General features: G+C 32.2%; 1 protein-coding gene across 4 annotated transcripts in view; it reads left to right on the forward strand.

The window, feature by feature from the left end:
• The first annotated feature begins 14,964 nt into the window (after positions 1-14,964).
• LOC106468867 (cytochrome c oxidase subunit 6B1-like) overlaps positions 14,965-16,192 on the forward strand; it is a 6,398-nt gene continuing 5,170 nt past the window's right edge. Inside the window, exon 1 of one of the 4 annotated variants that reach the window (XM_013929311.2) lies at positions 14,965-15,003. The gene's annotated coding sequence lies outside the window, so the exon portion shown is untranslated. Of the gene's footprint in view, positions 15,016-15,154; positions 15,214-16,192 lie in introns of those variants that run through there. The other 3 variants (XM_013929314.2, XM_013929312.2, XM_022397218.1) reach the window with 3 other exon arrangements.

Raw genomic sequence — 16,192 nt, forward strand, 5'->3', positions numbered from 1 at the left:
ATTTCACAAATCAACAGAGTTTGAACAAACCTATTTCACAAATCAACAGAGTTTGAACAAACCTATTTCACAAATCAACAGAGTTTGAACAAACCTATTTCACAAATCAACTGAGTTTGAACCTAAATTTCACAGATGCAAGACATTATTTCATTTTCTAAGTAAGAAAACTATAAGTACAAACATGTTTTGGAACTACACTAAAAGATTCTTGTTCACACGTTTTTCACAAACACCAACATTGTATAATTCTCACTTGACACCGCTGCAAAAAGTTCAAACAAAAAACTTGTTCATTGTTGTTAAGAAATAACCATCTTAAACTAACATTGTTTTCCGATGTTTGACAATATTAAACAATGTAGATGGAGAGGTGTATAAACGACAGTCAAGAAAGAGAGCAGTTAGACAGACATTCTGATAAACAAAGAGAAAGGAAGACAGCTACAGAAGCAGACACAGAGCCAATTAGACAGGTACATTAAGTTAATTTCATTTTATACATTCCTGATACTAACAACCAGATGGTTAAATTCACAAGTTAAACTATATTTATTATCTCATTGTGACAAAGTCTTTCCAACTAAGTCACCTTTTTTTTTTTTATTCTCTTACTTCTGGTGTTTTTGTTTATCTGTGCTCTTATAGTACAAACTCCAAAGAAAGAAGAACCTACATTTATTTACAAATCATACAAGTAAACAGGAGCAGGTTAAACTACAACTGGGCACCAACTTCCAGCAGGATTCTGACCCCTAGACCACGTGATCTAGGTACAATGTTCAGGTGACATTTCACCATTAGCAGTCAAGTCTGAGCTGTGCTTTAATAAGTAATTTAAAAGAAAATAATTCACTAATTAGAAGGGCAACCGAGTATAACCCCACCCACTAATTAGAAGGGCAACCGAGTATAACCCCACTCACTAATTAGAAGGGCAACCCAGTATAACCCCACTCACTAATTAGAAGGGCAACCCAGTATAACCCCACTCACTAATTAGAAGGGCAACCGAGTATAACCCCACTCACTAATTAGAAGGGCAACCGAGTATAACCCCACCCACCAATAAGTGTACAGGATGAAATCAAAAGTTGCATGTCTGTCCTTTCCATTCCTATGTATACACGGCTACTTATGTTTCTTTAATCATCACACATATAGTGTAATCCAAGAAGTGTGTGTGTACATTAACTGCTTTTACTAAACAACCAGATTACCTTGAGTTCATATAGTGTTCCCTATATTATGTGAATTAACACATTCATCCACAGGGACACTTACTGTTCAGCGGCCTTGTAGTTAGTCACCGATGTAGTGTGGCCAATCACACAAACACTCACTGTAACAGTCACAAATATAGAAACTGTCGCAGTTTTTCAAAGATAATATGCACATTGTGTGGCATATAATTTATTTGTTTGATTCAAATACAAACTCCAAGGTTCTGTACTGTCTCTACCTGAACGATCCAAACACAATTGAGTCATAACAGCTGTCATTCTAGACTATAACCTCCAAGTAACTGTTGTTCACTTTACTATTCATCAAACTGTATAACAAAACAGAATGTTAAGAAATCAACTCTTGAGCAGGGCTTGAACCTGGAGCCTTCAAGTTAATACTTTACCACATTTCCAGGATTCAAGTCCCAACCAGAAAGCTTTCATCCTAACCATAACAACTACATGCATACAAGATAAAGAATGTACATCTGCTTAGCATTCTTGTAGCAAAGGTTCTCCAACAAAATAAATCATTAAGTTTACCCAATTTATCTTGGAGGATATCATGCTACCATCTTCCTGTCAATGACATAGTCTTCTAGAACAACCTAAACAGAAACAAATATATCTGATAAATATGAAGAAGAGACAAGGTTATTCCACTAATATTCGTGTGAATAATTTTTGTGAAAATGTAGATTAAGAATCACGTTTTAAACTAGTACGTCTTTATACACAGTTTTTATACAGTAAACATCCAAGTTAAAAGGGTTACCAACAGGAACACCTATCCCATGTGCTGATAAGTTGAATGAAAAAGGTTATACTTTTAGTTGAGTTGGAGATGATAGAGCATAGGTGACCTCAACGGGGTCAAATGACCATAGGTGACCTCAATGGGGTCAAATGACCTTTTGTCACATTACATCATCTTATCTTTGTCTTATTGAATTATTTGAAAGGGTCCACAGAAGGACTGATAAAATTATTATGGAAGAGTTATCTTTAGGTATATGTTAACATCTCTTAAATTTTTTCTTTTGAGAAAATACAAGTGAGAAGTGATCCTATTGAAGCTTATAAGACTATCCTATAACCCAATAATAAAGTACTTTGTTTTATTTCTGCTGTATTCCAGGTGATCCTATTGAAGCTTACAAGACTATCCTAGAACCCAATAATAAAGTATTTTGTTTTATTATAGCTGTATTCCAGGTGATCCTATTGAAGCTTATAAGACTATCCTATAACCCAATAATAAAGTATTTTGTTTTATTATAGCTGTATTCCAGGTGATCCTATTGAAGCTTACAAGATTATCCAAGGACTCAATAATAAAGTACTTTGTTTTATTATAGCTGTATTCCAGGTGATCCTATTGAAGCTTACAAGATTATCCTGAAGCCATGTTGGTTGTAGTGGAGACTGGTACTTTTGCTACAAGAGCTGAAGAGTGGAATCAATGATTTTCCGAGAGATAGTGTCGGTTTAATTTTTATTTTTCTGAAACAGTGGGTGTGCAAGGACAGCTTTGAAGGACAAAATAGCCCCTTGTTATTCATATAATGTTAGGTAAACTAGTAAACAAGGTTAACCTTGTATCTCCAAATAACCTCTAACATCAAAACTTTAGTGCACACTGAATCTGTTGCAAAATAAATTCTTTTGGAATAGTTTTATCTGAGCAAAGAATTTTTCTGATTGAGGTTTGTTTTTTATATAACATTTCAAGTGGCACTAGATCTGTATGCCCACGTTACGTCCAATATGCCCACGTTACGTCCAAGTTAGTTTCTTTATCATTTGTCAAATATAACTTGACTTTATATATATATAGCATCAAGTTTAACACATATTCACAGGCAAAAATGTTTACCCATATAAAGTTTTCTTTTTACTTAATAAATACACACAGACTATCAAGTCATTGATAGTCTGGTAACGTATATCTGTAGAGACTACTGTTTTTATTAACTAACAGCACACACATATTGGTGTTTTATGAAAAAAAACATATTTGAGTAAAGCCATAAAGGTGTGAATGTGAAAGAAGCTTATTAGGAGATGAGGCTCTGTGTGACAAAAACTACTTTAAAAATAAATTTGAAGTTCTTCGAGTTCAATAAAAAAAAAAAAATTAATACGTTTGGAACTTGTCTGTTGAAATGTACTTGGGTATAACTTATTTATATTTTGATTTCTTTTATATCGCTGTTAATGTTACGAGTTTTAATATAACAAATACAGCTTATTCGATTATTTCATTCTACAAATATTTACATTATAATACTTTGGATACGTTATAAAATTCAATTTTCAAACAAGTTTTCTGCTTTTCAATTAATCTTAAATTTAAATATAATAAAAACTAGTAATAGTAATACAGTATACTTTTACTCGTGTAAAAAAACAGAGAGAATAGTCAAAGTCGATTATTAAATAATGCTTAAAAAATAAAGATTAACAAATGGTTAAGCGACAGAAAAGAAGCGCCATATAGTATTAGTGTTAACAAACACAATTATGATTTATATTAATCAATCGTTACTTACATTAAGCCTAATATTATTTCCTAGGCCTAATATCAATAAATAATACGCTCCTATTTTCATGCACGATATACTTTGCTTTTTGACGTTCAGTTTCTCTTTCTTTACTCATGGATCTATATGTTGAGTAACATAGAAAATTATTTCCTACGAATATTTTCTGGTCAAATAAGATTACCTTTCCATATATAAAGGTGTAGTTCCTGTTGTACTTGAAGTTAATAGCAATAGGCGAGCAACATTAATTTTTACTTGTTAGATGTTTTAAACTGCTTTCAGATTAAGTTTTCGTTTGTGAAAATTTAGGTTACTAGGTGACAATAGTGTTCATACTTGGCTTTTGAGTTTTTTAACTACGGTATTGAGGCTAGTCGTATGGGATTTAATTTAAATAGACTAATGATATTAATAATACATCTTTAAAAGCAATAACTGGATGTTGTGTCACTGTTAGTTCAGAAAAAACATAATTTATGACCAAGTCGTCTCCATCTTAAATACTACTAATAGTATTTACTACGGAGCACAAAAACTTAGTTTGAACTGAAATAAATTTGGCAGTTAGTACAGTTACGAAGAGGATGGTTTCAAGTTCTTCAAAAGGATTACAGTGGTATTGGAGAAACATGCAATTAAATGACTGTTTATTGTCACCCTTACTAAACATGGGCTTATATGTTTACAAGAAAATACTACAAACGCAGTATTTGGAAGATAACCAATCACGAAGCCGTGTTTTTTCTTATGTTAATAATCATAAGATAATTTGTCCAATCAAAGAACACGTATCACGTGATATCGAGTAGCAGGTTAGCGTGCTATATGTTAAGAGATACTCATAGAGATAATATCTTATAACACACGCGCGAAGCATGAATTTTCGCACGAAAAGAATGTATTTATTTGTTTATAACTTAGTGGAGTATAAAACAATAATAAACAGAGTTTTTGATATATATACAAGAGTAAATGTTAGTGTTATGACGAGAAATACACTTCTTGAGTAAATTATTAAAAATAGTATGAAGTATGAGATGAGGTATTTGAGATCACTGGAATAACTACAATTTTAAATGACATACTAACATCGAGTTTATTAAAAAAAGGAATTAATAAATTCAACATTTCGCTTAAGTTAATTTGATCAATGTTATCAAGTGAAACAAAGAGTAAGAAATAATTCAAAGTTCAACAGTCTACTAAAAAAATCATCAACCAAAGAACTGGGTGAATATGTAGTAAAAAATTATTTGTTTGTTTTGTAATTGAGCACAAAGCTACACCCGGATTCTAGCGTTTTAAGTCCGTGGACATGCCGCTGTGCCACTGGGGGCATAGTAAGAAATAATAAAAGAGTCTATTTCCTTTTTAATGTGTATATACATATATAATATATACTTGGATTACCCTCATCTGTTTCAATGTTTGTTTTGTTTTGAAAATAAATTATGTCCGTAGATAGGTTTTACTTAATTATTATTTTTAAAAAAACTGTAAATGAATCAGTTATTAAGAAATAAAAAAATCTAGTATCAGTTCAAGTTGTTTGTATATCAATTAATAAAACCTTACGAAGTTTAAACTTTCTGAATAATAATATCTTGCAAACATTTTTTTCTGTCATCAAGTCAATTTAAGAAATGGGGGGGGGGGGCTTTGAAGACCAGATTACTGACCAAGAATCAGGTGTTTGAGCTACTGTTTGACGCGATATGTCGAGAAGGGAGAAATCACGTAACAAACCCCGATGTGCATATATACATACATAAGGTTTTAGATTGCTGACTCGCCTACCACCACCGGAACATAACTTGGCTTTTCCGTCATACCTAGATAAAACACGGGAAAACTCAAGCAATGTACCGATTGTCAGCTACCACAGTGAAGTCGCGCATGCGCAGCGGTTGCTATGTTAATATAGAGGTAGATTGGCAGAAGTCTAGGACGGTAGTTCTTGAAGACTGATAGATATTCAAACACATAAAGCTGTTTTCTATGAGTAGTCAAACAAACTGGTGTTTTATTTATTAATGTTTCAAGTTATCAAAAACTTGGAAGGTGGACGGTATTTTACTATAGTTCAAACTAAGCTCTTATTATACTTTTGTATTGTGTAGAATCAATAAACATAGCACAGTTACAGAATAAAACTCATTATTCACATGATCATATAAATACCAGTAAAAAAACATTTTAAACACGGCCGGATTATCACCTGGGCCCAGGACCGTGCCCTAATAAGCCCAGAAAAAATCGAATCGTGTTCTTTGTTCACATTCTTGCATGAGTGTGTGTATTCTTTATGCCAAAGTTGTTCTTCGGTGGGATAGCAGTAAGTTTAAGGACTTCCAACGCTAAAATCCGGAGTTAGATTCCCTGCGGTGGACTCAGCAGATAGCCCAATGTGACTTGCCTCTAAAACAAACAAATGAACGAATTCGTTAAATATAAATACATTTATCATTTTATGAAAAATGTTTATCCTTTTTTGAACATCTTAATGGCTGTCTGGATCGGTATTTGGCCGCTTTCTCACGACCTGGGAGGGTCAGGTCAACCTCTTCCTTACTTCTTAATTGTTTTGATGTATAAAACTGCATTACTGTGCATTATATACAGAGACTTTAGTTACAAAGAAATTATAAACACTCATTATATTCTCAAACAAATCTCTGTGGCAATCTCCAGCTGCAGCTTAGCATTTTACATCTCGAACTAATGCGATCAAATAGTCAATAGTTACAGTAAATCATCATGACTGTATCAGTCAGCTACTAGCTATGTTTATTATTATTACAATGTATAAAGTTAACTACCATATCAAGTAATCCTTTGCCCATAGTTGAGCATAAAAAAGCCAGCAAACAAGATAAATAAAAAATTGAGGATACAAAAACCTGCAAATAGAGATCGTAAAAAAAGATAAAGAAACAAGGCTGAGGACACCATTTACTCAAGCTACAAATCCCTATTTTTGCCTCCACCAAAAGAAGGTCAAAAGATGAAAGTCAAAGACTTCGACAAATATTGTTACAAACATGTGAGTAAAATTTTAATTACGCCACCTTCTTGAGAATTCGAGAATAAGCATCATTATTTTCTTTTTTTCTGTATTTATCGAGTTCAACAAATTTATTTTCACGTAGGTAAACCCGTTAAGAGTTTTGTCATTGATGAAGGTCGTAATTCTTTTTTTAATATGGTAGGATTGTGCCTACCCCCACTGAACCCCCTTTTTTTTTCAGGCCGATGGGCTCGGCTTGGTTAATTCAACACGGGTTTTCAAGGTTATATTTAAGGACTCTAGCGTCTACAAGTTTCTCATTATATATGTGAAATTTAACATTAATTTTCGTTTGATTTATACCATGTACATACAAGATCAAGATTATTAGCATAACCTTTTCTAACGTGACCATCGTCAGTAGCCTAGAACTATTCAAAAAATTCAAAAGTTTAGTCCCCCGGTGAGACAGTGGTAAGTTTACAAGTTTGCAACGCTAAAACTGGGCGTTAGATTCCCCTCAGTGGACACAGCAGATAGCCAAATGTGACTTTGCTCTTAAGTAAACTAACAAACTAACTAAAAAGTTTAGTTTTGGTGATTTTTAGCCATAACTGATCTTTTAATTCCAGACAGTGTTATATTTTGCAATCTGTCAATCTGTATAATTATTTTGTCTATGTATGTATGTATGTTTGTTTGTTGCACAGCGCAAAACCACATCTGACCATCTGTGCAGTGCCCACCACGGGTATCGAAAATTGATTTATAGCAATATGAGCCGTCAGATTTACCGCTGAACGATTAGGAGGCGTGTGTATGTTATAATTTGGTGTTTACCTTTTTATGTTGTTTAGATTGTTTTAAAATATCCTGTGTCATATTCGCTGTTGTTGCAGTGTTTCTGCAAAGCTACACAAGGGCTATCTGTGCTCTATCCGTCGTGAGGAACCGAACTCCGGATATTAGCCATATAAGCTTGTAAACTTACCGCTGATCCACCGGGGAACATGTTTTAGTTGTTTACATCAATTCTGTGGCCAACTTAACAAGTTTAAGAACATATTGTTGAAGTTTTGTACTCATTCACCTTTCCCTTTTATCTAAAAACTGAAAGTTCTTTATGTAATTTTTTTTTATTACTATTGTGAGTATCCAAACTCTTGTTAGGTACACACGTTAGATAAATTTGCCGAATTTTCGTATGCTTTTATATGTTGTTCCAAACTTTTTACCAGTCCAATAAAATGGTTTCGACGCTAATGTGCCATTTTCATAACGATTCGGGAATCTAGGCTTTCTCTGTTGCATATTATTATGAAATTCAGTTTGTCTTCAGTGCCATCTGGAATATTATATTGCAGCAGATGCCAAGGCTAAAATTCACCATTGTTTTTAAGAAAGCGCGTAATCAGAAGTTCGCCAGAGAAGCAAGGTTACTGATATCATAAGTTGTTTTTGTAGACAGTAATATATTATTAAATCTCTAATTGCCGCCATATCAAACCAGACGAACATATTGTCTTGGTTAATATTTATGGTTTTAAAATCAAAGTTGACAATGTTTTAGAATTTAGACAACTTGCAGTTTTATCTGTCAGTAAGAATACCGCAAACCAAATATAAGGCTAGTATATAAGTTAGAAACGTAATGGTTGAACGTGACTCAAGGCCATTGTGTTATCTAGATTTTGAAGGACATTATTAATAACCTTGGTTCGTCGTTTTAAGAGTAAAAACAGGAATCACCATATTTCAACATCAAATTAAAGTAATCGATGTGTATAGTAGCAAATTATAGGCTTATATGTATAAAAGAAACACACAAACTTTCAAATATCGGTCAAAACTGTCGTTTATATTAATTAAGCATTATTGATAAACAAACTTACTAAAAAAGTCTTACTGATTTACAACAATATTGACGTCGGATTTGGCAATTTATAATCTGAAATTTAACCGAGGCTTTTTATTATTTTCACAAGCAGAAACGCCATCCTACGGGTGTTTATTTAAGTGAAATAATATACATTTTTTCTATCACATCAGGATTTTTTACAAATCGGGAAGGAAAAACTTACTTAGATCAAATTATTATTTCGTTTACCACAATGGACATTTTTAGTATTATGTTTGCTAACAAAAATACAAACAAACTGAAGAAAAGGAAAAGAACATTGATGTCAAACGACTATGCATCCTCATTTATCCTGATTTTATTGTGTGAAATCTACGTCTTTTCGTCTCAAAACTACGTGTTGTGGTCTTTCTTTTATGTATTGCGTTATGATGTTTTGTTAAAAACCTGTACATGATGGAGGAAAATGAATATCATTTTCGGATTCACAGTACAGGAATTACTGTGGAACATGTAAAAATTTCAAGACAATAAAACCATCGCAGGCCTGTGTTATTAATCGTAATATTCATACCTCATTGAAAAAAAATTAGAAAAAGTGAACATTTTCTAAAAAAAAATGATTTTTCTGGAAAGTACTGCACAAGAGAAGTGTTCGAATTGTGCTAGTATAAACTGTAATGTTTTCATATATTAAAAGTGGTACCCATTATTAAAATTATAACAGTTTTTTTAAGAACTACATTTCTTTAGTACCACATTTACAAATTACACCAATAAAAATATAATCAAACCCTCACGTACAGTCCTAGTGAAAATTGTGTTCTTGTTGTGAGGAGAGTACTTTTTAAAAACGGGCGTTCTTTGGTAAAGAAATGGTTATTTTTCTAATTGTCTGAATCTTGAATACCCAAAAAGTGAATTTTTGTAATGGATTTTTGTTAGTGGTGCTATTCAATAGGTGACGCTACACTGTATTTATTATTTTGGCCATAAACATTGATACATATATTCACGCTACGTCCATTATATTAAGATGAGTTTATTGATTAAATAAGTTTCAAAAATAAATTTTCTGTTCTTAAAAAGTTTTTATAGTTTAACTAAGCTTCTATAAAATAATATTTGAAATCAAACACTAATTTAAGATGAAAAGAATAATTATTTTTCATTATAAATAAACACACATACATATATCTTGTACAACATATTGAATTAGTTTTTCCACAATACATGATAGTATGAGCAATAAGTCTTTCAAAATTAGATGAAAGGTAATTACATATATATTTGGGTATTATCACTCTTAGCTAGTTTCGGCCAACAAAAACTTCCCGAAATAACAGAAAGAGAGTTTTCCACAGGAAGGTAAGATCTACCTCCGTAGTATTTACGGTAAAAAGTTATGATGCGAAAATGCCGAACATAAGTCGCGAAATATTTTCATTTCACGAAGCAATTCCTCTATTAAATGATACAGGAAAAAATAGACAATAGTTTCAAAACTGGGTATAAACTGAAGAAATTACAAAACGTGTCCTTGAAAGACACAGTGAAGAGAGGTGATCATTTCGACGAATTCGAGCCAATATTTTACGACTGGTTTTCAAGATATAACTTGCAAGTATATACATGTGTGTGTGTGTGTAAAGGAAGAACTAAAAAAAAAAAAAAACAATACAAGGACGTGACCTCTGTGTCCTTATAACTAGTTTCGATCATTGTCCTTTTGTACACACAAGTATTCAGTTTGCATCGAAATGGTGTACTTACGTGTTTCACACTTACAAAAAAGAAGCCTATAATTCTATAGGCATTTGAAGAACTTGTAGCATTCCGCCACAATTTAATTCTTCGTATTTCATTGGTGGTAGTGTCCAGGGTCACTGATGAGGAGTGGAATTCTCCGAAAATAATTTGGCTCAAAGACACACCCCCAATGAAATAATAGACCATTCCAAGCTCTTATTTGTTGTTAAACAAATGTTTAAACAACTCTATTCAAATATTCAGCTTGCAGTGTTTAGAACTTTTACAGAAAAATAAATTTCTGTTCTGTATTTTGTCAGAAACTAAGTGAAAAAATCAACAGGTTGGGGAGAGAGGGTGCGAATAAAAAATGACCATACTTAAAAGGGGACTATGGATAGAAAATATTCGGAACATTAACAGTTGAAAAATAACAATCTTACGCCATCTATGAGAAGCACTTGTAAGTTTTCACGTACCAGTTTATTATTCTAATTCGAATATGACCAAAACATTTTTCGTATAAAATAAAGATAGAATAAAGGTACCAGCTACACAAAGATGTGATATGTGCTTATATTTAAGTAGTTCAATTAGAGGGGATTGCTAATGCATTAATTGTAGTTGTAGATGAGGGTAAGTATTTAGATTTGATGCATTTGGATTTTCAGAAAGCATTTGACAAGGTGCCACATAAAAGGCTTGTAAAAAATTATATCCGTATGTGTGGATAAGTCAGGATAAATTGGATAGGAGAGTGGCTGGATGAAAGAAAGCAGAGGGTTGTCACAAATTGAGTCTAGTCAAACTGGATTAATGTCACAAGTGGGGTACATCAAGACTCACCCCTAGGATCTTTGCTCTTTTTGGTTTACATCAGTGACATAGATGAAAGAATGGTCAATAAACTACTTAACTTTGCAGATGATATCAAGGTCTTGGGTATTGCTAGCTGTGAAGAGGATGCTGCTGTTTTACAAAAGGATTTAGATCAGTTAGTGAGTTGGGCAAATAAATGTTAGATGGGTTGTAATTATAGTAAATGCAAGTTAATGCATGTGGGTTATCATAATTTGAATTATAAGTATAATTTGGATTGGAATTAACCTTAACAGTGTTATGAAAGAAAGGGATCTTGGTATAATAGTCGATCAGTCTCTAAAGCCATCCAAGCGTAGTGCTGTTGCTAGTGATAGGGCAAATAAGATTTTAGGTTTTATCTTCAGAAATATTGAATACAACTCTAAAGAGGTTATGCTTTCATTGTATAGGCTGGTTAGGCCAAATTTGGAATATTGTGTTCAGTCTTGGGCTCTTTAACTTAGGACATTGAATTGTTGGAAAGGGTTCAGAGAAGGGTTGCCTGGGATGGAGGGGTTGTCATAGAAGGAGAGGTTGAAATCTCTCAAATTATTTTCTCTTGAAGAAAGAAGAGTTAGGGGGGATCTGATTGAGGTGTTTAAGATTGTAAAAGGAATTGAAAGTGTTAATGCATCATCTTTTTCATATTTAACAGTGAAAATAGTATGACTAGGGGACACAAGTATAAATTTTGGCAAGGTGGCTGTCATCTTCAGCTAAGACAGTTTCATTTTTTTAACAGGGTGGTTGGCCTTTGGAAAGGGTTGCCTTTGGATGTTGTAGAGGTAGTAAATTTAAGTGAGTTTAAGAAAACGCTTGATAAGTATATGAATGACAAGGGCAGGGTTTAAGATTTTTTAAAAATTATTTAAATTTAGTTTAGAGAATAGAATAGAGATGACCAATAGGTCCCATGTTGTTCCTAAACATTATTTTATGTTAAAAAATCGAGCCAAGTTACATAAAATGCTGAGCTCTGTAAGTATATAATCCAACAAAAAGAGCAAAGTTTTATAAAGATACACATATATGTAAACATTTAATATTAAAATTGCTACTAAGTTAAACAAGACACAACTTTTGCAAGCATGACCTCCACATTTTGTATTCATATTTCTTCTAGTTTATGCTGCAATGGAAACGGACGGACCAAGATCAATGTGCTAAGCTATCTACGCAAAATAACCTTCATAGTGTAAAAAGTAATAATGATATCGAATAATTATAATATTCAACATTTCAAACACTAAAACCAAAAATAAATAAAATTGCTGTTTTTGTCGTTTAACAGGTTCTTTTAGAAATATTTGTCAAAAACAATGTGAAGTCCAGTCGTCGTAACGATAACGAATTAATTTATTTCTTCAATAACGTTTGCTACAGACTAACCTTCGTTGATAGGCCTAACTTTACAATCTATACCAGCATTTCTCAAATTGGGGTCTGCAAGTCATGTCCGAAATTTCATTAAAATAATTTTCTAATATGATCTATATAACAAAAAATATTTTCTCAGAATTAAATTATTTAATTTTGAAATACAGTTTTTCTTGTACACGGAATCTTCTTTTTCAAAACAAACAACATCGATAAATTTGAGGTTCCGCGAAAAATAGTTAAATTAAAAGGGGTACTCAGGTTTCTAAAGTTTGAGAACTGCTAAACTATACAATCTATCTTTCTATATAACACAAGAAGCTTTGTTTGTTTATTTGTTTGTATTAAGCACAAAGCTATACAATGGGCGATCTGTGTCCTGCCTCCTAGGGGTATCGAAACCTAGTTTCAAGTGTTGTAAGTCCGCAGACACACTGCTGTGCCACTAGGAGGCAATAGAGGAAGCTTCTAGATTCTACTGAGGCCTCATGGCCAATGATACAGTGGGACTTGCCCACCCAATTTCAGATTCCAAATCGATATAAAAATTAATAACAAATCATTAATACAAAAGATAAGTACAAAAAGAATAATAATTAAAACTGTATCATCATTTCTGTAAAATGTGTAGGGATGAATATGTAAATAAAAATATTTTTATTAAAAATGTCTACTTTTAAAACACATAGTATAATTGTAGCATCTATTTTATTAAGTATTTTAATGTCATATTTACGTGTCTTAAAAATCACAAAATATTTCACCATTTTAATGCACTGAAACTTGCTTTTCAGCCTGAACAGTCACACAGTGCCTGACGCCAGCTCTTGAGAGAGAGTGACATAGTGTATATTGGGCTGCATGAGAGCTCTAGCACTACCATTATACATAGTTGGGTGGGGGCGGTCACAAACAGATAGAGTGTTCTGTGACACTGAGAGTTTTGCGAAGAAAGTCATTTAATTTCAGGTGTAAACTGAATAAGTTATCTTTATCTACACTTTTAGTTTCAGAACTGATGAGACTCAGTTCCAATTTCACATGCCACAGTAACATTCAAGTGCGATCTGGCAGCAATACACAACTGGTAATATCTCGTGTTAGCAAACCCCTTATTAATGGTTAGCAATGTTTTTTATTCTACACATTTCGAGAGCGGAGCCGTATTCCAGTGGCGAGCTGCATTACTACTGTGTTTCTTTTTTCTTTTGAAATAGTTACAAGTTTAGGTTATTACCGTACTGTTTGGTGTCATTTGTTCTACAACTTATTTGTTTAGTTATTCAAGAAAATAAATGCAACTGAAAATTTACAGACGATTTTAACTAGTAGAGGGAAAATCACTGCGTCTAAAGGATTTATATTATTTATAAGAACTTATATATATTCATATGTGCAAGATTGTCCAGTCAGTTGAAAATAAATACTACATGTACATTCATTACCTTATAATATTTTTGATGTGTGTAATACTTCTTTATTGCACTCTGTAGGGTACCTACTCACTGCATGATTGTATTTATTTTAAGTAGCTCAATCAGAGGGGTTGCTAATACATTAATTATAATTGAAAGGGAAAAACTATAATATGGTAATTCGTATTGTGTGGATATTTAGTAATATTGGGCTGTTTTAAGATTTATTTATTTCCTTTTTTATTGTGGTCACAGTGAAGTATTAATAGTAGTTAAGTGATTTAGATTAGTTCCTCCCCCCCCCCAAAAAAAAACACGCCGCCCTTCTCCTAAATACGTGGGTATCCCTTTTAGCACACATGCAGTTCTCAGGCCTTAATTTTTTCTGAAATTTCTAGACCTTGTGTCATTATGACCTCATAAAAACTCTCTCTAATAAACAAGCATCTGAATTCCATTATCAAAAATACAGTTGGCAAAAATATTAATCAAACAACTAACTATGAAGAATAATTGAGTAATGTCATTACTTACGAAGCCAGTTCTTAAGCTTACGTCTGGCTGAAAATGGTTGTGTAATTATAAGTCAGAAAAAATGTAATAAACATAAGTTTTTACCTTATAAAATTTTAAAGAAAAATCATCATCCTCCCAAAAAAAGAAATATTGATTAAATTTTAACTAGCGAAATATATTTTACAGCGTAGCTCTGTAATATATTTCTATAGTAATACTAATAAAAACCTGATTTCATCAGTATAGATTTATTAACCTTTTATTCATAGAAATTTTAAAATGACTTAAATAAATATTATATAAAATAAAATAGCTACTAATAATTGGTTTAAAAACGAAATTCAATGAAATAAATTAATTAGTATACTTTGTATTTTCGTTTGATATCCACCTTCGATCTGGGTTTTTCAAGTACTCATACGGAGAAAACGGGAAGGTCAGTTAGAAGGTTTGGTGAAAAGTATATTTGATATTGTTTAATTTGTTCTTAAACTACTTCAAAGTAATTGTGTTGAAATTGTTTGGGAATTTTTTTTCTGGAACAGACGAAATATTACATAATCTGTTAGCTTACAGTGCAAGCGAAATATTTGTATATGTGTTAATCCTTAAAATGTGTAATTGGTCACTACATTAATACTGTGGTACTGTAACTAGTGTTAGTACCTCTACTAAGTAACTTAAGCCTTAAGGGATTTGTGTAATGAAAATTGTTATGCTAACACAGTAGTAAATTAACAAACGGCTTATAACTTATAAGGATAATGATAATTATTGTAGAAAATATACTACATGCTTCCATAGTACGAAATATATATTTTCTGGTATAATTATTATTGGGTTTGCAAGTCGTTTGTTAATTGCTAGTACTAGTAATTAGTAGTATTAATAACTATTACTACTAGTTGTAGTGGTGTCAATACTATTAGTAATTAAGTAATAAAGTACTATTACTTTTAGTAATACTGCCATTGATACACTAGTTATCTAGAAATTACTTAATGAAGTAGTGATACAGTTCCATGAAGTTTTAAGTAATAGAGCTATTATTAATAGGTTAACTATTAGTATTATTTTAATCATATTTTAAGGCTCTCACGTGTCATATTTTATTAATATTAGATCATGTCCAGTGATAAACAATGTACAGAACAACTGAAAGTGAGGTTTAATCATTTAAATTACTCCATTCGAAAAAATTTCCCTCAGACTGATTCTAGAAGTCTGTTCATCTTTATATTTTAATCTAAGCCAGCATTTAGCCCTAGTGAACTGTTTATAATCTCATCCTTATATTTAATCTAAGCCAGCATTTAGAAACAGTTCACTAGGAATAATCTCATCCTTATATTTTAATCTAAGCCAGCATTTAGCCCTAGTGAATTGTTTATAATCTCATCCTTATATTTTAATCTAAACCAGCATTTAGTCCTAATGAACTGTTTATAATCTCATCCTTATATTTTAATCTAAGCCAGCATTTAGCCCTATTAAACTGTTTTTAATCTCATCCTTATATTTTAATCTAAGCCAGCATTTAGTCCTAGTGAACTGTTTATAATCTCATCCTTATATTTTAATCTAAGCAAACATTTAGCCCTAGTGAACTGTTTATAATCTCATCCTTATATTTTAAT

This window comes from Limulus polyphemus, unplaced genomic scaffold (genome assembly GCF_000517525.1).
Source record: "Limulus polyphemus unplaced genomic scaffold, Limulus_polyphemus-2.1.2 Scaffold3195, whole genome shotgun sequence".
NCBI lineage: Eukaryota > Metazoa > Arthropoda > Merostomata > Xiphosura > Limulidae > Limulus > Limulus polyphemus.